Source organism: Platalea leucorodia (genome assembly GCF_965183815.1).
Source record: "Platalea leucorodia genome assembly, chromosome: W".
NCBI classification, from domain to species: Eukaryota; Metazoa; Chordata; class Aves; order Pelecaniformes; family Threskiornithidae; genus Platalea; species Platalea leucorodia.
In genome coordinates this window covers 6,397,203-6,419,959 of record NC_138859.1, presented here as the reverse complement: position 1 = coordinate 6,419,959, position 22,757 = coordinate 6,397,203, and the positions used below count along the sequence as shown (strand labels likewise).

The 22,757-nt window shown below is 45.2% G+C and overlaps 1 pseudogene across 1 annotated transcript in view; it reads left to right on the top strand.

The window, feature by feature from the left end:
- Positions 1 to 22,757, top strand: part of LOC309601720 (tetraspanin-15-like) — a 48,614-nt pseudogene that overhangs the window by 2,050 nt on the left and 23,807 nt on the right. Inside the window, exons 2-3 of the transcript in view lie at positions 5,959 to 6,144; positions 21,400 to 21,474. The product of the transcript in view is annotated as a tetraspanin-15-like (transcript). The remainder of the gene's footprint in view (positions 1 to 5,958; positions 6,145 to 21,399; positions 21,475 to 22,757) is intronic.

Genomic DNA, 22,757 nt, shown 5'->3' with positions numbered 1-22,757 from the left:
GGATCATAGAAGCCTCTAGATGAGCTAGCGTTACCTGCTATTTAGATAAGGAGAATAGATGTAGATATAGAGAGAGTGAAGTCTTACAAGACCCCTTAACATTTGAAGACACAGGCAAAACTTTGACACCCGGGAATGGGACATGTCCCCGAGGTTGTACACCATTGGAGATTGGCTACATAAGCTATGTATCTGGATTAGGAGGGCCATTCCCACAATTTTGTGTTTGTAACAGTATGATGAATATACCTGCCATCCCGGAGTGTACCAACCTTAGGAAAAAACTTAAAACCTGGACCAAACCTTTAAAAGGATATTGGAAATATATGGGAAATGTAGATTGGTGCTTTAATTGGAGCGCGAAGCCTATTTACAACATTAGCAGAACCAATTGGAGATGCCCCAATGTTTTAAATCAAAGTAAAATATCGATCCTAAATTCTACTTTGATGATAACGTATCGTTGTAAGAAACAAGATTTTTTAACTGGGGATTGTAGACAACGGCTAGAAGGCGCGTCCCCTGGGTGGTGGATAGGGGATCCCTCTCTGGAGGGTGCACTGGATAAAATTGAAGAAGGTGCCGTGAACCAACGCAGCCTAAGGGAAGGCCACCCTGACAGAAAAACCACTGGCCCTCCAAGTCATGGGGGTTGGGCAGGAGGCCAACTACCTCCTCCCGGAAAAAAAAAAAAGAAAAAAAAAAAAAAAGTTGCAGAAACGATGAGCATCAGAAATGGCGGGGATAGAGAAAATCGGTAACAAAGTGAGGAGGAGATGGAGCTGGATCGGTCGTGTCCTGAGGGGGAAACCAACAGAAGACTGCGCTATGGCCCTTGACTCCAGAGCACGCAGCCGCAGACCGATCGAAGTGGAAGAACGATGTTCGCGCCTTGTGTGCCTCCTGGCACTGAGAGAATTCAGATCAGATTCAGATTGTAGACAAGGAATTCCATCCCCAGGTTACACGACATGGGTCACGTCGGATGGATATTGGACTACCCGACTACAGCTTAGTACAGTAACTAGACAAGTAACTTTAGGATTATTGACTCTATGTCTTACATGGAAAAAGTCCAATCGAAGCTTGGCATTGGGGACGAATTAGAAGAGATACCAAAACAGAAAAAGACCTTGATACTTGGACAGGGCCTTCTGCAGCATTTACGTGTCTGCCTAAAACCAGTTTCGGACGGTTGAGGCTTTAGAAACTTGTCCATAATCTCATCATGCAAATTATTAACCAATCATTGTAAAGAGAATGAGCTTTGCAGTTTTTGTGTATAAATGTATCGTGGAAGTCCTGTTCGGTGTGCATGTTAGGAGGAGAGATCGCCCATGCACCCAGCGCTGCAATAAACCATTGTTGGCTTTCTAAACTATCATTTGGTTTGGAGAGTTTTCTTGGTTACTATTTTTGGTAACAGTTCGATCACGTGGTTATTGTCATATAGAAACAGGGTAATCATCCTCTCGTTAAAGGGTAAGAGCAGATTTGCTTTTTCTCTTAGATGCATTGCAGAGCAGTTCTAATTGCCAGCTGCTGTCTATCCTGGTGTTTGCACTGTATTAGGGTGATCACCTGGCAATTAATATATAACTACAGAGGATTTAGCAGCAAACTTCATTATGTGCCTTACCATGTCATTGAGTGTGGGTGGTAGAAAAGGGTTGTGACACCAGGAATCAAAACTATCTGTGCTGATTGAATTCGTATGGCAAAAACGCCCTGCGCCAGAGAAATCCAGTGATGGAAACCAGAGCGGTCAGGCTTTGCAAGGGGTGATGCAAACTTTTCCTGCTGCTTTTGATGCTCAACTCTGGCCGAAGGGGGATGGGATGATCAGGTTTTTGATGAAATACATGGTTATTTCCCTTGCAGTTTTTTATGGTGCTGCATAGGTCCTGGCAAAGACTTTGATGTCACCGGTTTGCTCCAAATCCACCATTTTTTTCACAGAAACGCCGTTTTTCAGGGAATGCTGGTCTTTCTCCCCAGCTCTTTTCCATCCAAATCCCTTTGCCACCCATCTTGCAACAGCATTGCTCCCTGCTTTGATACAAAAATTCACGGATGCTTCTCCTCACAGTCCGAATCTCCCCAAGGGAGAAACGGAGTATTCAGAGAGTCCCTGAAATGGAACTCAATAGCAACGAAGTTACTATTAAGCAGGTATCCTTTATTGCAGCGCTGGGCAGCACTGGGGATTCTCCACCATAAGCGCTCCACCAATCTGGTAGACTTTCAGAGATTATATACTATAAAGTCCTACGTATTCACAGGATTTCCGAGAACTCATTTACATAAACATGATATCCCCTGGAACTTATTAACATATGCAAATGTCCGATCCGCATGCGCAGTCGTCTCCCGTGGTGGTCTTCGGGTGGTCGTCGAGGTCTTCAGATGAAGGCTCGTAGTCTCCTTCACTGTGTTCGCCGATTGACCTTTGCTTCTGCGCAAACTCAGTCCTAGGATCACCTAAACGGTGTCCTTCAAGGCTGCTGTTATCATTCTTTTGTGACCTCCTATCTTCCGTGCATTTGTTCCCCCAAGGCCCAGTTGTCTGAGATGGGATTATCCCGGAGCCCCCTTATCTTACAGCCATTCTAACTACTCCCTAAATCACAAAGGCCTTTCTTTTGTTTAGTTAAGTGACTAAGATATTTAAATATCCTCCTTGCCCCTAGGCTTTCAGGAGGCATTTTGATGCAGTGGCTTTGTCTATCTTGGCTTTAACCCTTTCACCGGGAGAGGGTTCAAGGGCTGGATGCTCCAGGGACTGAGGAAGCAGTGTGCATGGGACAGGCTTCACCTACTAGCAAGGGAGAGAAACCGAGGAGGGTTTTCAGGATGGACACATGCATTGCTTAAAAATAGCTTTTCCAGGGCTGAAAGTATCCTTGAAAAATGTAAAGCACATGGCATGCATGAGGCTGCTGCAGAGCGGTGCTGGTCCTTCCTCCCAGCATCGCCACAGCTATCCCTTTGGCAGGGAAAGCCCCCACCAGTGCCATTCATAACATCCCTCTTTTTTGGAGGGGTGCACGCACTGCTTATTTGCCATGCAAATGCGATGGGGAAATGCAAGTGCAATGGGGAAAAGGCGCTGCACGGCATGGGGAGATACTGCTGGCAACCCAAGCCACGCTGCATGGCTTTTTTTTTGGGTTTCATGGCTTAGAAAAGGCTGCGTGCTTTGCATGCCCAAACAACTCAAACTAGTCCCTGGGACTAACAAGCAAATATTGAGCTGATCCACCTGAATTTCTTGCCTCTCTCCTTGCTTAGCTCCACGCCCATGGAGCAATTTGGAAGGAACGAGGACTCTTAACTGCTCAAGGGAAAGGTATAAAACATGCTGATATAATTTTGCGACTTTTAGATGCTGTACAACTTCTGTCAGCAGTGGCGATTATGCACTGCAAAGGGCATCAGAGAGGTAACACTGACAGGGAAGTGGGAAATAAATTGGCTGATTACGAGGCAAGACGAGCTGCGGAACAAGGTGAGGTATTAAGTATAATTCCTGAAAAATCTTTGCCACTACCTGAGACAAACATATGATTTAGATCTTTGTGAAACCACCTCTGACGGTATCTTATGTGGACAACAATCTCAATTATATGAACCATGCTTATTAGAACATTCTGTTAACAGTTGCAAATGGATGATCCTGTCTCCTGATGCGTTTGAAATGTTTGTAGAAATTAATGCCAGACGTGTGTGTTTAGTGACTAATAACTGATCGGTAGTTGAAGAATATCACCTAATCACTCCCTTTATGTGTTCGCATATACAGAAGAACAAGTGGCAATGTTTTGGCTTAAATATAAGTCGTGCAAACATCTCTGGAAAAATAAAACAAAACCTTGAACCAATAATAACTAAGGACAAACTTATTGGACTGTCTAGTCAAATTAAAGATGATACTGCCCATCATTGGTGGGATATCTTTTGGGGATACTCACCCTCTGCAGAGAAAACTTTGAATGTTCTAGTCCACCCACTCCTGATATTATTGGTGTTCGTTATTATACTAACAGTTGTCAATTGCCTTTTGTGGTATAAGCTGAAGAAATTGGCTATGAGAGTTTGGGCCTTGCCTAAGGTGATAAAATATGAAAACTTAAGACCTTTAAGTCTACCAAATCGGTGGAGCGCTTATGGTGGAGAATCCCCAGTGCTGCCCAGCGCTGCAATAAAGGATACCTGCTTAATAGTAACTTCGTTGCTATTGAGTTTCATTTCAGGGACTCTCTGAATACTCCGTTTCTCCCTTGGGGAGATTCGGACTGTGAGGAGAAGCATCCGTGAATTTTTGTATCACCGGGTTTGCTCCGTGCACTTTCCATGATCTCTTTCCTCACTCGCATCACAGATGGACTAATTAAAATGGAGAAAGTGGTTCTGATTGGCACGCGGGAAGAACAGCAGGGATTAGCAGGGAACGCATGGTGTGCATTAATGTCTACCCCCCACCTTCAAATCTGAATGTATTTTCTGGGACACTGTATAAGAGAGAAACATTAAATAAAACCTAATCGCAATGCACCAACCTGATGCTTAAAACAGAGTATAAAGATGAAACTGTGATTAAAAGCTTGTTATCAGAAATAGGCCTGCCTGTTTAGTTTCAAATAACTGTCTGTAAAATATCACGAGTCTAAATTTCACTTTCCAAGAGATTTCAATTCCTTTATAGATGAGATGGAGCCTGGAAGCGGGCAATGATTGATGGATATAAACTAGCTACAAAAACACACCAGAAATAGTATCCAGGCAGAGTAGAGACGAAAATCAACTCCCCAAAAAAGCAAAGATTGTGCATGAAAATTAAGGATTGAATTGTCAGCGTGAATTAGCAGGAAGTCTTTGAGCAAACTCATTAGGAGCAATAAAGCCTTTTGGAAAGGTGAAAGCAATGGAAAAGGAGCAAAAAAATGAGGTTGTTTTCTCCTCTTTGGTGACGTAGGTTTGGGGGGGTGGTCTGTGGCCGGGGGCTTTCCCCTAGGAGCCTCCTGCTGTGATTTGGGGTGGGGAGGGCTGCAAAAAGCAGCATGAAAAGGGCTCCAGATGCTCCTCGGGTTCCTCGCTGACCTTTTCAGGTGTCAGCTTGGTGCCGGCTGAGAAGCCGCTTGCCTCGCCTCCAGCTGCGATGCGAATGGCTCCTGACAGCACAAATGGCTCCTGACAGCACAAAACACTTGGGATCGCGTTGCTGGCTTTGATGTTGAAGGAGCTGAAGGGATGCAAACAGCCCTTTTTGGAGCCCTGCTTTATCCCGGCATCGTTAGGCTCTCTTCTTCAAGTAGGGCTGTTTCATTGAAAGGGGAGAGAGGGGAGGAAGGTTGTCATAAATAATCCGTTGCTTTTCTTTATGGCACTTTTCATCCAGGGATCAAAAGCACTTTGTAATGGTGCAGTGAGCTTCGTTTCTAATTGTTGGTGCTGGCGTGCGAAGAGAGGGCAAGCGGCTCTCTGTGGGTTTGGGTGCAAGTCAGTGCTCAAGCCAGGTGTAAAAATGATGGAGTGAAATGAGTCGTTTTGGGGATCATCCTGTCTAAGGGTGGAGTTTGAGAAGGTAGGCTGTTGGTGTTAATGACTATCAGCCTCTGGGTCTATCAAACCCAAGGCAAGGGCCAAGCTGAACATCCAGACAGATAAAGATATGGGCAGGAAGGGGAGAGGAAAAACCTAGCAAAACCTAGCTTAAAGTTGTCTAGCTAGATTGATCATGCTGCAATGATATGTCCCCTTCCCAGACAGAGGTTGAGCAGCCCAGCCTTGAGCAAAGGGGATGTGCCGAGCGCTGATGGCACCGTTTGGGATTGGATATTAAATGTCCTGGAGTTGGGTGGGTTTTCCTTGGCTGTCTGGGACATCTTCCACCTCTCCCTCGAAGCCTCTGCTTTTTCCCCATTGGCGTCTGAATCCCATCCCGTGCTTCCCTTGCAGATCCTCGGCCTCGTGATCCTGTGTATTGGGATTTACGCCAAAGCGGAGAGGCAAAAACACAAAACCTTGGAAGGGATCTTCCTGGCTCCAGCCATCATCCTCCTCCTGCTGGGCTTCACCATGTTTGGCATCTCCTTTGTTGGCATGGTGGGGAGCCTCAGGGACAACCGGATGCTGCTGAAGACGGTAAGGCCATTACCACGCTCTCCGTGCAGCCCTCGGGATGGTCTGGGTGATCTCAAGGAGGAAAATTAATGTATCCTAACGAGTCACCACCACGACTTACAGCAACCGTGTGCTCTCCTGGATTTAAATGCTTGCATGATGCGACTGCTTGGTGTTTTCAGCTTTGCCGTGAAGCCAGCAGAGGGGTAACAGGGAGAGGATATATTTAAATTGCAGAGCTTGCACCCTAATTTCCCTGTTATCCACGGCTGAATGCCTCCCAACATCTGTGGGAAGCGCTGCTGCCTTCCTCCTGAGGTAACAAGGGAGTTATTTTTGGGGCTGAGATCCCATCTCTGGTGGAGCAAAGTCTCCACCGTTAAGTTTATTTTAGCCGTGACGATGCCAATAGAAAATAGCTTCATTTCCTTTTGCAAGGGAGTTCTTAGCAGAGGGGGAAAAATTACCTTAGAAGTCCAAACTGGAAGAGATCCAGGACACTAGGGCAAAGCTGTTCACTCCTAACCTGCTTTCCAGGGGTTTTGTCGGTGCGTTGAGCGTCCGATCACCCATCCTCCCTGCAGCTCATCGCCTGCCCTTGCTCTGGGGTAACACCTCTGTCTCCAGCAAGGAGCAAGAGGCTGCAGGGATTTATAAGCTGAATTATAAGACATTCCCTCCATTCGGATGGGGGTGAAGCTCTTCCATCACCCTCAGCCAGGGCCAACGTCCATTGACAAGCTCCGTGACAGCTCTGTTGGCTCTTTGGTTGCATCTGATGCTCCCTCGGTGAAGAAGTTGCTTTCAGATGAATGACCCGTGCTGGTCCATGGAGCCTTCCTGGTGGCGTGCATGTGCCTTACATGCTAACGGTTTGCATAATGCCTTCATCTCCCACTGGTTTGATTTGATTGGTTTATTAAAATCAAACTCTCTGGGTAGCTAGCGCTGACTTGTACTGGCTTGCAATATTGTTTTTAAAAACTGCTCAGCATTTGCATTTCCAATCAATACAGATGGGAGCCCAAATTGGAAAACCAATATTGTCTTTGCTTCTGCATGAGCAGATGAAATTGTCATCGCTTTTCAATATGTCTGTTTTTTTGCCACCTGCGATAGGTGGTTGTTTGTGTTGCGCTTAAAAAGGTTGCAGGGATCAAAGCTGTGCAGTGAGTGAGCAGAAGAGGTTTACCATCAGATCTCTATTGCAGTGAGATACCGTCTGCTCTGTTCGAGAGCTGCCTCCTGACCCCGGGTGTTTGGAGGAGTCTCTGAGCAGCCGGAGGCATTCTGTCCAGGTGATGCTTGTGGTGTTTAAATAGCCATGATAGCTTGCTTGCTTAAAAATTAATTTTTAATTAATTCCCTATCAACTGACTTTTTTCTTTCTGTTGGGATGCTAGGTTATAACAGTGGGCATTTGCCTGGACTCAGTTATACCTCTAACATATAACCCTCTTTTTCCTGTCCATCAAAGCGACTGGGAAAGCTCTGTATTTCTTTACAATCTAAGCCTAGAAAATATTTTTCTGCCAAAGCTGAAGTCACGTTGCTTGTGGAAAACATTTCATCTTATTTTTCTTTTGTCTACTTTTAAGGCTATACAGTATTGTGTTCATTCTATCTAGGCTTATTCCAAAGAAGGATAAGTACTTCAAATTTCCAATAATATTTTTCTTTCTGTGCTAATACTCATGAATCACGGCTAATACTGTGTTTCCACAACCCAGACCAAATTTGGAAGTGGAAAATTGACACATCAGAGGGTAGGAAATCTCATCCTTGGAGCGACCCAGGGCAACAGAAACCCAAGCTCATTAGCTGTATTTCACAGGTTGTCAGCTGAATCAATTCTGCAATGGGCACAGCTGAGAAAAAGAAATAATCCTGCCCATTTGGGTTGGCTTTTTCTCCCCGGGGATATAAGCAGCTTCACGCCTGCCATGTGGAATAAATAAAGCAATACCCATGCAAGTCATCACGCACAATACCACTTGCATCCCTTTTGGCTAGGATATAAGAAAGGGGATGTTTGTCTCCTGTGTCGAAATATGTATTTCTGGGTGGTGGGTTTTTAGGGTTACTCAAGGCTCCTCGCCTGCTTTTAGTTGGTTGCAGAAAAGCACAATTGGCCCAATACTACGTTAATTATCTATTTTCCAGGAACAGATAAATGAAGTGATATTTCATAGAATCATAGAATCATTTACGTTGGAAAGGACCTTTAAGATCGAGTCCAACCGTTAACCTGCCAAGTCCACCACTAAACCATGGATCCACTAAACCACTATCCATTTCCAATAATGGATCCAGCCTAATTCCCAGTCTTGGAGCTGAAATGCTGTTTACCCCATAGATATATTCAGCTTGATGGACATCAGCACGAGGAGGAGAGCATGACAGCAGTGAAGCATTTTGGAAATGCTCTCGATGATGAGATAAATAAGGGTGTTCCTTGCACAGGCATTGCAGAGTCGCACAAATATGGGAGGTATTTGTGGTCTGCACGGAGGCGAAAACCATAATGCCAACACCTCTTGTAGGAAATAGCATTGCAAGCTCATAGCAGACAAAAAATACACTTAAAGAGCATCTCTAAGAGCCCGGACTACGAGCATGGGTTTGCATGTTCACCTCTGGCTTGTTCTGCCACCTTGGATGAGCCATGGAGGACTTGCCCACTCAAAGGTGTTGCAGGTCTATATGGGAGCAACCTTGGATTAGTGTTTCCTGGTGAAGATGCAGCTTATCCCAGCAAAAGTGCTTTATCCCAGTAGCTTAAAACAGTTCTCCAGTGAGACTGGGCTACACTGGAAAGACCGTTGCTGCTGGCATGGTTTTATGGCGCTGAATTACTTGATACTTTCTTGTGCTCTTACCTGCTCATGGTTATATTGGCAAAACCACGTGGCCAAGCCTGGACTTCTCCGTTGTGTTTATGTTGGAATTGTCTGTGAAATGCATTAACATTTCCATCCATCACCCAAAAGTGGGTGCTCATACCAGGAATTCATAGGGGCTTTCACTGCGGGACGTCCTCTCTTGTGCAGCAGCCTCTCAAGGCATGGGAGACTGGGGGTTGCTTTCATTTGTAGAAGTTGTTTCACACTGGTTTTCTGCTGAATTTTACTGGCAAAACTCTTGAAAATACATTATTGGTTAGTGAGTTTTGTAATCTGTTCACTTTGAGGGGGAATCCGGTGGTGCAGGGACCACAGCGGAGGGAGCTCTGCCCTGTGAGCCCCAAAAACAGACTCAGGACAGACCCTGGAGATTATATCATGAGACAGCATAAAAATGCATATATTGATGCTGATGGAAAATCAATGCATGAATCCATTTGGGCTCTTAGGAGACTGTGTGTGCAGATGTACTGCAGCTGCTGGAATGCCTGCACATGCGTTTTCAGGGAACCCAAGCTAACAGTGAGCACAAAACCACCCCGAACTTCAAATCACTAATAAAAATTGACTTGTCTCTTCATCTAAAAATGTGTATTGTTAATCTGGAGAGCAAGCGATAAATTCCTCTCTATTTAGGAGAAAATATTTCAATGCCCTACAAAAATTCATCAGATAGCACTTGACAGTGATGATAACCTTTTTTTTTACACGAAATGCGGTGGGTGTAGGTGCGGGTGTGTACGTGCTTGTTAAATCCTCATTCATCTCAGTCGCTTACTGCTGACAGATGGATTTTTATTTTCCTTAGCCCCCTGGACAAAAATCAACCAACATTTCTCTTAGGCAAAAGTTATGAAAGCCACTCAGCTCCTAAATCTGCTGCTTGATATATTATTCCAATATCCCCCCTGCAAGGTACCACAAATTACATTTTGGTTTTAATCTTTTTCTTATCGATTTTATTCTCTCCAGTCATTACCTGTAATTGTCATGCACAACCACACAACTCTTACCCGTGTGTAAGCCAGATTATCAAGTCTTTAATGACTTCTCTAATAACCCAAACAAAGTCTATTCTATAAAGCCTCTGCCTGCTTGCAATTCTCAAGTTTATTAGAAAAATTGCAGGCAAGACCTGGGGATTTTAGCTGCTGGTGTATGTAATTTGTGTTACGAAGACTTGTATTTAATAGATAGGTTAAGAGTTTCTGTTCGGAAATCAAGTTTCTTCTGTCACCATTAACATTTACAAGGCTCAAAGGACTGCAAATTGCCTGATGAAGATGGCTTGCCTTTGCTTTTAGGGAGTTCAGAGTGATTTAGTGAATAGACTGTAAAAATCAATACTTTTCTTGCTCAATTAGATGGCTGGGGGGAGCTGGGATGGTTTGGTTTAGGATCTGGAATTGCAATGGGACAGGCTGCTCCGGCAATCAGGTTTTGCTCTTGAATATGCCCAAATTGGCTCCTCTTCATGGTTTTTTTTAGAGCTGTTTTTGCTAGAAACGTATCATATCTTACTCAGCATCTCCTACCTGGGGGCTTGGGATCTGCGTATTCATCCCATGGATATTTTAGCTTCCAAAAAGTCAGTAAAGCCCTGAATTTTCAGAGGCAGTCTCGATAGAGTTGCATTTATTTTATGCAGAATGGGAGGCCAAGACATCCAACTTTCCCATTTTTCTTATCCATTTGGTGAGCTTTTTGGGTTCCTCATTTTCCTGCCTGGGGTTTGCCCAAATTTGTCACCTGAGGCAGGATTTGACCTTGGCTTTGTGGCAGTGAGAGATGAGCTCCTGCAGCAGCTCTTTTGGCCTTTTGCAGGTGTTATATATAAATATAAAACCAAGATAAATATATATATAAATACTTATCTATAAATAAATGTATATTTGTATCTATACTGCTATTTCCAAATGTCAGCAACGGCAAGATGTGAAAAGAAAACTCCGGCGACCACCACCAGCTTCGCCACTTGTTTTATTTGCAATTTTGTATTTTTACTCTCAAGGTCGACCCACGATGCAACTTCCTGAGCTGGGCTTGAAATGTGCCTTTCCCTCCCTCTCCAGCCCCTGATTGCACGTGTAAATAGAGAAATTAAATGCTGGAAAATGGCAGATATATCAGGTTTGAAGAGGGGAGTGAGTACGCTGCAGGGAAATGGTTGGCAATCACAGAGCTATTGTGTGGATAGAGAATTGGCCTTCTCCTGGGAAGATAAATTCCCCCTCAGAGTCAGCTACTACAGTGATTTGAAGCTTGGGGGCTCTGAATAAAAGCAATCAGAATAACACACGTGTGAAGGAGCACTTTGAGGTCTGAGCTGGTCCAAGCAGCTGGGGTTTTTTTCCGATTGTGTGGAGAAAGGGGCAAAAATTACGTGGAAAGCCTCTATTACAGCTGTGCCGCCACATCGCCAGCGCTAATTCATTACCCTATAGCAGCCACTTAAAAATCTGTTTTAAGTCAGAAGAGGTGAAAATAGCAGTAAGTAGCACCTTCCCCTTATTTTTCTTCTGTGTTTGGAAGAATTGGGTGAAATAGTTTAAAAGAGTTTATGTTTTGTGGGTGCATTGCTTGCACTTAAACCACTTGGATATTTGACTTGGGCGAATTCCTCCTGATTTCATGGTGCTGGAAAACCTCTTGGTTGAGAGCAGAGGATTTGCATGGGGTATCCAGCTCATCCATTTACCCCAGGGTGTTCTCGCCTCCAGGCTGGCAAAAGAAAATAGTCCCTTGAATGTTTACAGTAAAGAGGCAAATTTCCAAGAACAGAGGGCTTGGAAAAGGCGTTGAGATGAACCGAAAGGCTCAGCGTGATCCCCTGAGCATGGTGACCTTGGTGGTTGGAGGAATTTGGGGTGAATTTGGGCTGGCCTGGGTTTGCAAAGTTTGCAGCTGATGGCTGGAGGTGGGTTTTTCTGTCCCTGCAAAATGAATGAGGGAGAACTGGGCGGTTTAGGATGCAGCAAAAAAAATGGGGTATTTATGGGCAATATGGAGATTCCCTTCCAGAAAAAATTAAAGCAATTGCCAGCTGAAATGGGATTTGACCAGCATCTCCTTTAGGCCATTTTTCAGCTATTTCTGCCCCCTTAGAGGATGAAGAGGGGGAAAGAGTTGCCCCTTCTGCCCTAGTCACTTGCTGCGTGGTTTTTCCCATCGGTGAGATGCAGCTTTTGGAGAAGCGGTTGCAGGTTTTGGTTGCAAAAGATGCAGGTTTTGGATGTCAGGTGCATCCAACCTCCACCGAAGTGCGGCATATTATAAACCAGGGCAGCACTGATCACTGGGATGGCAGCCCTCGGTGGCTCGGGCAGTGTGGTGTGGTGGATATCACACATTGAGCGCGGCGGAAAACGTGATCAATAAAAGGCTCCTTCTGGTTACAGGTTTGCATGAGAAATGAAGCTGCATTTCTGTGTTTGAACTCATCTGGGGTTATAACCGCTGCTGCAAGGGAGGTCACCAGGCATTTTTCCACTTGCTTTTGTCTGTTTGTGGGGAAATTTTAGGTTAATTAGAGGATGCTTTGTGCAAAGCATGACTGCAAAAACCCGTTTCTCTTTATGCTTCCTGGGGACTAGGCTGGGGTCCGGGGTCTGCTGCCCAGAGGGGACTCAGCTCCCTGCATCCACAATGAAGAGTTTTTTCTGGATATTCCAATATCAGCAGGTTTCTATGGTGCTGCTTTAACTCTCAAAAAAAACAAATTCCTGATAATTAGCACACAAATAGAGACTGCTGGAAAAAAAGCGATTGAAGAAACTCTTTCCTGCAGAGGTTTGTTTATGGATCTGCATATATTTCTTTTTTCTTCCTAAGCCCGCTGATTATATAGCACACTCCGATTGCGGGGCTCTCTAAACAAAAACACCACTTTCTTGATTTTTCTTCTGCTTAGCCGCACAGAGGGGTGGATAAATGAGGAGGGTCTGACATTTGCACAGCAGTCAGTGTTTGGGATTGCTGGGGGAGCTGAAAACATCCCAGGCCCGGGAGCAAAGGCTTCGAGCGAAAGGAGGAGAGTCCCAGCTTTGTGCTAGGGACCGGACCGATGCAAAAGGGCTTTGGAGCAGGCAGGTACTGATGCTTCCCACGGGCAGCCTTTTGTGCTCCCTATTTGCGTAACGAGCATCCGCAGCCTTCTGCTGGGTGGGATGGACCTGCAAACCCTCTGACACCCAAATCCTCCAATAATACAGTGAGAAAAAGCCTTGCAGGGACCCTCCAGCACTTTTACCCAGCTCTCTGCATCTAATTTGTTCTCCTTTAAATCTGTGGTTTTCAACCCTTTTTAATTATTATTATTTTATTTGCTTGAGACAAATTAGGAAACCCCAGGGTGGCAGAAGGAGCTTTGTGCAAGACATTGTGGCTGCTCTCCTCCATTAAGGGTTGCTCATCTCTTGGCTGGGGCTTTTTAATCACCGCAACATGCTTTAAACAGGGATTTGCTTGGCCCAGGTTTGGCTCTGAGGGAGAACAGGGGGCTGGAGCCCTGGGGGTGTTAATGATTCTTTTGCCACACTAATTATTGGCACTTTCACGCTGAATTTCTTGCAGTGTCCCCATTCACCATCTTTCTAGGAGCAGTTTGGGAAGGTTTTGTGAGCAGCAAAAAGCATACTTTATTCTTCCCAAGCCTCATACATTGAGCATCGTCAGCAAACTCCCAGCATGTTGCATTTCTTTCCTTGGTGCTCACCCCTTTCTTTTTTTTAATCTCATCACTAAATTAGCCATTGCAATAATAACAGCCATCCTTGCAGTGAATTAGTGGGGCTTCACAGCTTCTGGAAAGCCCAGTAAAGGGCTGATGTTACAAAATCCTTCCAAAAATCCTCTAAAAAATCCTCTGGAGTTACTTACCTTCTCAATATGAATTTTTAATAAATAAAAGATATCTCATGCTGCATTTTTACTCCATAAAGAGAACTGCTGGTGGTTCTCCAGCATCCCTCAAAGTCAGTGCTGCCCATTGCACAATGAAGGGATGCTGGTGAGCACCCGAATAAGGCTGAGGAGAGGGTTTTGCAAAATCCGAGATTATATTAACAGCATCCAAGTGGTTTAATCTGCATTAGGAGTTTCCAGTGAATTGCCTGGTGCTCATTAAAGCATTGAGCCAATTGCACCATTGAAATATTTTTCCTGATTGCGGGGAAAGCAACAGGTACAGAGATCTTTGGAAAGAGGTGAAATTTGATTGCTTGGCCCTCAAACTCTGAAATAAATTAGATATGAAAGGAGCCATTGCTCCTGGAACTGGATGGAGGGGAGGTCTAAGAGGCAACATCCATCCCTGTTCATAAAAACCTCCTTTTCTTTGTTTTTTTGAGAACATGAGCATGTTCTAGCTGCAGTATCCATCCTGGTCTTGAGATGGGAGCAGAGGGTAACAGGGCTATAGCCAAGGAAGTGTTAACAGCAGCCAAAAATGGACCCAGCTGCAGGCTATAAAAGCCCAAAGGGGGAAAAAAAGGGGTTTCTGTCAGGTCTGGGTGTAGAGAACTGCTAGTGCAAAACAACAAGATGTCTCAAGCAGCCTGGGTGCTAAAACCACAATGCAGAGCGACGGTCGCTAGGACCCAGGACCGGACAGTACCCTGGAGCGAGGGTGAGGGAGGGAGCCCCGTGGAGACAGGGCGGCCTTGCCTCGGCCCCATCCCCCCACCCCTACTGCCTGGGGGACAGTCCTGGTATTACTTCTCTTGGTTTGACTGGTCGCTCCTCTTAATTCGACTGGTATCTCTGATGTAATTTTCCAATTAGCAAAACTACTAACCGCTTGTGCCTTGGGAAAGGAATTTCGGAGGGAGCTAAAAGATAACAAACTGTGGAAAACTAACGGCTCTAACCTCAAAGAAGAGCTAACAGACCGATAAAAGGGAACACCTTGGCACCAAAGACTGGATGGTGGCCAGAGAAGCATGAAGTTTGATAAAACTGCAGAAACTGGGTGAAAGGTAAATGCGGCGAGGGGAGATCGCGACCACCGACTCAATTCAGGACCGGAAAGACTTGCCCCCCGCCCCCCACCCCCCTCCCCGAAAGGAGCATGCGTGCTAATTTACATAGCAAGCAAGGCTAATTTAAATACAGTAAACCAATAGTGTATGCAATGTTAATCACTAACCAATAAGTGTAAATTTAGGCGGGTTTATACTAATCACGTAGCCTGATAAATGTGCTGTAGTTTGTGTGCTCGTGTGTGCATGATTTGTGGAATTATTATCACCGAGCACCCTGCGCAGAATCAACATCTCTATAAGAACCTTCACTTCTCCTCACTCTTCTCCTTCTTTCCTCACCGAATACCCTTGTTGGCAGGACCAACGCTGGATCCAGGACTGGTGATTCTCTTTTCCTTCTCTCTCTCTCTCTCTCTCTCTTTCACTTTTCCTAAGGTGATTAAGTAAGTTGTTAAAGTTGTTAAATTGTAGTCAAGTACTGCACGGCCTACTTTGACTTTCCGTAAAACCGCATAGCTGGGGTGGATATAACCGTGAGAGGGTTGGTGGGTATCGAATATTTGTACTCAATATTTGTCTCCCTAGAAGCTTTCTATTGAAGCTGGTGTTTGTGTACGGACCTTGAGTGTTGGCCCACCTTAATCCACACCGAGAGGATTTGCGAACCTTAGTCACCCCCCCCCCCCCTTCCCCCAGGTGGGACGTGACACTGGGGAGCAGATTTGGTCTTCAGAGGGGCAGAGCAGGCTTCTGTGGGACGTGGTGAAGGCAGGGCTGGTACCTGGGTGTGGAGGACAGACCATACTACATGCCCAGGGCTCTCAGTGTGTCCCAGTCAATTATTTGCAAGACTACTGGCTCTTTTGGGATTAAAACCAGGCTTCTTGGTTATTTAGCTTCTGAAGCATAAAGGAAATGTGCATTTTGACTTGAGGCTTGGCAAATGCACGCATGAAACCCAGATAGGGGTAATGAGCCCCAGCCGGGGTGGATGGGCAGGAGGGGCATGTTGCATGCCTCCTAAATAAAATAACATGGTTTGCATGAATAAAATAGTGTCCTGGGTAGAGAGGGTTATTGCTGTATCGCTAAAACAGAAGATGCTCTGCAAAGTCTCTTCATCTGGGCTTCGTTGTCCTCGTTTTATCTGTGTAGGAGACATTCCTGACATTTTTTTTTTCCTTCAAAGCAACTATGAAAGCTGTTTGTATGTGGGAATAAACAATTATTTGGGTTTTCAGAGGAAGGGCTGCATGCAAGTGTCTTTCATAAAAAAAGCAAACCCTTAGAAAGGGCCACTCTGCGTGGGAGAAAGCTCTAACATGTCATTAGGAAGAAATGGTTCTTTAAAAGCATTACTTAAAGTTTCAATTTGGGGACAAAAGCAACCAGATTCATGTTTCTGTGCTCACATGAAACCGTGGACTCCTCCGTGGCTGGTCTCGAGGAAGGCAGAGGAGGCGGCAGGCACTTGCTAATGGGATGATTTAGTGGCCTCCCAGGTAGAGTGAAAGATTGATTTATTACACACCTCTGCATTGGGTGCGTTTCACGTGGCTGCACGTTCGATCTGTTCCTGTGTATCAAGAGGGAACGACCAGTTCCCTCTCCAGATGCCTAAAAATATGGTGAAACCTGGGGACCACCATCCTGTAAACTCCTCTGCATGCAAACACAGGGGGATTCATGCTTTATAGGAAGAGAAATTAAATTGCATGAGTTTCTTTTCATCTTGGGGATAGGAAATTCAGATTTTCCATCCCTTGATGATCTGTTGCCGCTTTTATATTAATAGGTCCAAACCCTTTTCTTGCATTGGCTTCAGTGGGGCTGACTTAGCTCCTTTGCTGGAGAAGCAGCTATAGAAATGGATAAAAATAAAATATTTGGGGATTATTTGCATGAATGCAGAATATACCTGTTCCCACAGGGGTTTAATGGTGACTGTAGAGCCTGGAACGAGGATAAAATTATCTCTACCCTTCACAGAGGGGGTTCAAACTCCTCTATTCCTTCTCTATTTGCTTCTATAGGGTCTTATTATATGGGGCTCATAGAGTCTTTTCTTTTAAGTATGACCAGTAACTTTTTTCTCAGCAAACACCCCACTCGATTTCTTAAATTAGGCAGCTGTTTATGATCTGTCTGTACTATTTTAATGTTAAGTTCATCAAGAGGGCAGAAGGATTCAAGAGCAGCATCTTCAGCCTCAGCTTTCCCAGTGTCCTGCTGCAAAGTACCCAGGAATCTATGTATAGGTTTATTTCTTTTCTTTTTGGCTTGTATCATGGGTTCTCTAGAAATGATCATCCTCATTATTGCTCTTATTATCTCGTCCTTTCCTGTGACTGAGCTGAAGTAGGAAATGGATCATCAAGAAGCAAATATTTTCCCTTATCAGCCCCGGGGTGCTGCATGGGAAACTCCTGGTGCTGGGTAGAAAGGAAGGATTTTTTAAGATTTTCTTTTTTTTTTTAACTTTTTTTTTCCCTGCAGTTGTGGCAGCCAGTGACTCCCTGGCCATGCTGTGAGATTGCAGCAGCGTTTCACAGACGGAGGTTGCTCATATTAAATAAACATCACAGATTGGTGCTTTCGTGTTACTCCAGGAGCTCTTCCATCCTACCGGCTGTGTCTCCTCCTTTCCCTGCCTCATCCCTGGCAAACAGAGCATCCCTCTCCCATCCCAAATCCCGTTGGAGTCGCACTCAGGCTTGGCATGTCTGAACCTCCTGTGGCCATAGGTGTCTCGGGTGCATCTGAGCTCAGGAGTGATGCTCAGCCTCTATCCATGCCTCAAGGCTCCTTCCCTGGGCTGGCTCCCAAATAAATTCCTCTGTGGTTTATTCATCCCTCAGCCTCGGTGCCTCCAACCCACCCCTGACCAGTGTTCATTCTTTCCGCCTGGTGAGAACACGTTTGAGCTGGAAAATGGAGGCAGCTGCATGCTGCTCGTGGTCTGGAAATGAAGCAGCAGCAGGTTTGCACCCCGCTATCAGCCAGACCCACAGCTGGAAGCATTCACTCTGGACCAACTCAGTATTTCAGGTGTTTTTTTAAGCTTCTGGGAGATTAAACTTGAGGGCAAGACATCCTATCTGGCATACAGAGGTGGCAGAAAACCAAACACCCAGAGGATATATGGGAAGGGATCACTCCAGGCAACTCATATATTGCTTATGTAAAATAATGAAGGGGGTTATTCCCCAGACTGGAAGGAGACCTGTCTTTCAACCTGAGGCAGAGTGCAATCCCTGGGTGCTTTCCTTCAGCGCTCGGTTGGGCTTCAGGAGAGATTAACAATGAACAAAATGGCACTGGAGACTTGTTAGAGGAGGGAAGGAGCAGCTTGGAGCTCTGCTGATCATGGGAACAGGGGTGATTAATCTTTTTGCAGTATAATTTATTATGACCTTTTGGATTGATGAGCTCTTTAAAGGGAGCTGGCTGCAACGAGTGTTAATTTAATAAGAATTGAGCAAATTTTCCCCGATTCAGCTGTCTTGAGCAAGGTGAAGGTTTTATTGGGGAGTTTCTCTCCGCGAAAGCTGGGCTTTGCTTTGTGATTGGCAAGATCCTCGGGGACCTTCCTGGTCTCTCTTCTGCAGCATTTGCCTCCTCTCAGGGATGCAAGCGGTGAAGCCCTGGCTGGGCGGTCACACTGTGGAGGCATGGCTGCTCACTTGCGTGCACCGCTTCCATGCAAAGAGTGAATTTTTGCAAAAATTGGGGGAAAAAACAGCTCCTTGTCACGCTGCTTTGTGACTTTTGTTTTTTTTTACTTCCTTTGTGATTTTGAACTTGCTGCAAACTTACAGCAGCTCGAGGCAGGATTAAATGCTGTTTAATGTGGATTTTTGCTCTTTATTTTGCTGCTGGAGTCTTTTTAAGGAACAAAATGCTGATTTATTCATGCCTGGTCTATCAGACAGCAAGGGCTGCAATGCACTAGTTAAAGGGATGATCATGGATGTTGCCAGCAGTTTCGCCCCTAAATGTGCATTACAGTTACTGGTGGTTGCTGCAATCCTTGTGAATGCAAAAAAAGCGCCACTTTCTGCTAGGTCCGTGCAGCTGGCAAAGGTTTGCATGCTCTCTTCGGCTGTTATTTGGGGGAAGAAGAGCTGGTTTTCACTCAGGCTGCACATTTGCAAGGCTTGCGCTGGAGACCTGGGTTTGTGGTTGCTTTTCTTGCAAATCCTCTATAAATTATAAGGGAAATTGTGGGCTTTCTGAAGGTGAGGTTATGTATTGTGGGGTGTCCAGGGGGAGCTGGGCATCCCCTATGTGACTTCCCAGGTTTGCAGTTTCCCTCTTGCAAGGAATTGCAATCAGCTTCTGCCGTGTTTTTCTTCCCCATTAATACTGGCACTTTTCCCCCATTTATAAAGACCATAAGCTAAGCTCTTTTTTGGGCTTGCTCTCTTGGAAACGGTGGGTTTTGCTACCTGTGAACCTCATCTGATGGAGCATTTGAAAGCCACATTCAGTCATCATTTTTCTAATAGCCAGGTACAGCCAGCATCCCATGGACTTCTGCATAACACTCCCACGTTTGTTTAGAAGTCAGAGATCAAACCTGGATATTAAATATTAGCCTTGATTTCAATATGCACAGAGCAGGCTGAGTTGTATTGCATAAACTTTGCCTTTTATATCTTGACTTGACAAGCTGTACGGCAGAAATTGAGACTGAAAGAAGGAAATAGAGTGGGGGACAAAATTGGTGCATGGTGTGCAATGGACAAAGCACTAGAAAGAGCAGAAAAACCATCTAGCGACCTGCACGAGGGGTCTCTTGGGTTAAAATTCTTGGTTTCTGGGAAGAGCTGCAGGGTTGGTGCTTTCAGAGGAGCCTCCCATCAGTTGGGCAAGAAGAAAGGCTCCGTGTGCTGCATCCTGCTGACTTTTAGGCATTTCTTGGTGTGCTGGTCTGACCATGAACACAGCAGTGGTCCCCACTTGGACTTTGACGCCACTCTTTTGTCTCTGCTCACAGTAGGATTGGTAAGAATTTGCACTTTTTCCCAGTAAACAGAGGACAAAGTGCTCTTTTTTTTTTTTTTTTCCCTTGGGTTTTAACTAAGGTTAAAGAACAAAAATATTTCCAAAACTGAATTTCTCTTTCCTGCCGCTTGCTGCAGCATTGCGAGATCTAGGCATGCCCAGCTTGGTAAAACCATGAACCGCGCCGCCTTGGGCTTCCTCCTGAAGCAACCCCATTTTATATCAGTTTAGATGCGTGCAGCGTTTTGCATATCATCTCTGCCTACGAGATAACAGGTGCTTGGTTAATTGTATTCCTTAATTATGGGATTCCTTGCCTAATTATACCTGGCCCGTTATGAGCTGATTTAGCTGGTGATGAAAGCAGTGCTGCTTCTCCAGTGGGACCACGCTAGCTGGCTCTTAGCAAATAAGCACGGTGCAAAACTCATTGGTGGGTGGCTAATTAAAAACCTCAATGGTTTGAGGAATGAAGTGGTGTTTTCCTGCAACGGCGCTTTGGTTTTGCTGAGCCTGGAAAATAATTTCAGAGTATGCGAGTCCCTGTGCTAGCTGTTCTAATAAACCAATGGTCAAAGTGAATATCATGGTAATAAATTACCTCTTCCCCCCCCCCCCCCCCCCCCCCTTTTTTTAACTTGCTTTTGGATTTTTAGCTAGTTACCATGGTAACTTTCCACCTTCCTTTTTCTGGCAAGTCTCCGAAGTTGCTGATGGAGGTAGCCTTGGAGAGACAAGTGTGAGCTGAGCAGAGCTTTGTTCTCCATCCTCTGCAAAGTCGGATGCAATGCCCGATGGGACCTCTCAGATAGGGACCAAAGCACTAGGACACCGATGGGTGTGGGCTGCAAGAACATCAGACCTTCTAGTTTAAGTCGTTTGCTCCATCAGGACATTGATTTCCAGCCTAAATTTGTTGCCACAATCAGTTTTGGCAGAGGCATGAGTTACTGCCTGTATCTGGGGGATGGATGATCCTCCATTGGATGCTCAGCTTGGAAACATCGGTGTTCAACCAAGCATCAGCATCCCATCGCAGAGGGATGCAGCACACCTATATCTACCCAGAGGTAACACTTGCTCCCACTGCATCCATTTTACCCGTTTCCCCGTGCAGAATTTGGCCATTCAAATTGCATCTGGTTTCTTTTTTCAATCCTCCCTTCCTCCCTCCCTTTCTACAAGGGAGCAAACTACTTTCCCTGTTAGGACTGAGATCTTTGGAAGAGATTTGCAGCTCCCTGGGGAGCTTGTAATGAAATGATCCGATTTCTAAGTGTTTCAAAGCAGCTCTCGGTTTCCAGGTCTCTCTTGTTGTGGTTAACCACTGACAGATGACACAGCCTGACTTGGAGCAGGGCTAATCCTTCCCTTTCTCTTTTCAGTTCTTCTGGGTCCTTCTGGTGATCTTCCTCACGGAGCTCCTGCTGATATTCATCGAAATCATCTTTGAAAACAAGGTGGGTGCAATCAGGAGGCCTTTGGCTGCTGCACGGCAACAAACTGCAGCCCCACGTGTCATTGGGGAGGAAAATCTTCAAGTATCTGTTAGCATCTGCCCTGAAAATGGAAGGTTTTCATTGCTGTTGCTCTCCTGGGGCTGCCCATTGTGCTCCAGAGCTGCAATGGATCTCCAGCACCACCCAGAGCTCCTGCTGCAGCTCCCTGTGCAGAGACTCAGCCAAAAACCTGTTTGTGTTTTTTTTTTTTTTTTTTTTTTTTCTTGAGGACTCATTAATCTCCTTGCCTCAATTATGTTAACTGCTGGCTTGCATTTGCAAGGACGGGTTTGAGTTATAGCTGAGCTGGTGAGATGGTAAATGCTTCCAACGGATGTCCTTTCTGGCCGCTCTCCTTCTGCTGAAGAAACCCTGCCATTTTCAATTTAATCTTACCCTTGCAATCGTTCAAACAATTAAATAGATAATCTCGATCTTTGCTGGCTCAATGAATGCACAAGGCAGGTATCTCAGATGTTGTTCTCCTACTTACGGGCTCTAAAAATCAATTCGCCTTTACACAAACAGCTTGATGCTTTCAAACCCGTCGAGGCTGGGGCTGGGAGTTATGTGCTCGGTGAGCCCCAAAGTTGAAGGGAAGCACTGGGGGAAGACATTGCCTTTTGGATGCTGCAGCCAACTCCATCCAGCACCTTCCCAGAGCTCTCCGAAACCCTCTGATCTCTGAAAAGTGCGGTGCACTGGTGGAGAGATGTGCTTCTCTGAGGAAAATCAGATTGCTTGAGTCCTTCCCATGTGTAGAAAATCAATATGTGCTGCCACGTAGAGGCTGTATTTTTGTGAAATTCAGCATGAAATCCTCTGCTTTGCTCCACCTTTGAGCCTCAATGATGGTGCTCAGCACAATCCTGCACTGCAGGGATGCAACTGGGAAATGCTGGTACCATCAGGAGAGGGGATTGCAGCTTCATGATTAAACTCCTGGATTGAGTAGAAGCCATTAGTGCCTAAATTGTCCCTTAATTTAAATTTAATGGGCAATATCAAAACCTAATTAAAATTCAAACAATGAGGGAGAGAGAAAAGAGAGATCCAACAAGCAATGAATCCACTTGACCTAAAATTGTTCAGAGGCACAAATCTGCATTTGGAACAATGGTTGTTTATTAAACTTGTTAAAAACATATTTAATTGGATTTTGTATTAAATAAGCAGGGACAAGGAACGAATTTAGTGGCCTCGAAGCTACTGAACATTGAAATGGGCTCTGTTGATATGCAAAT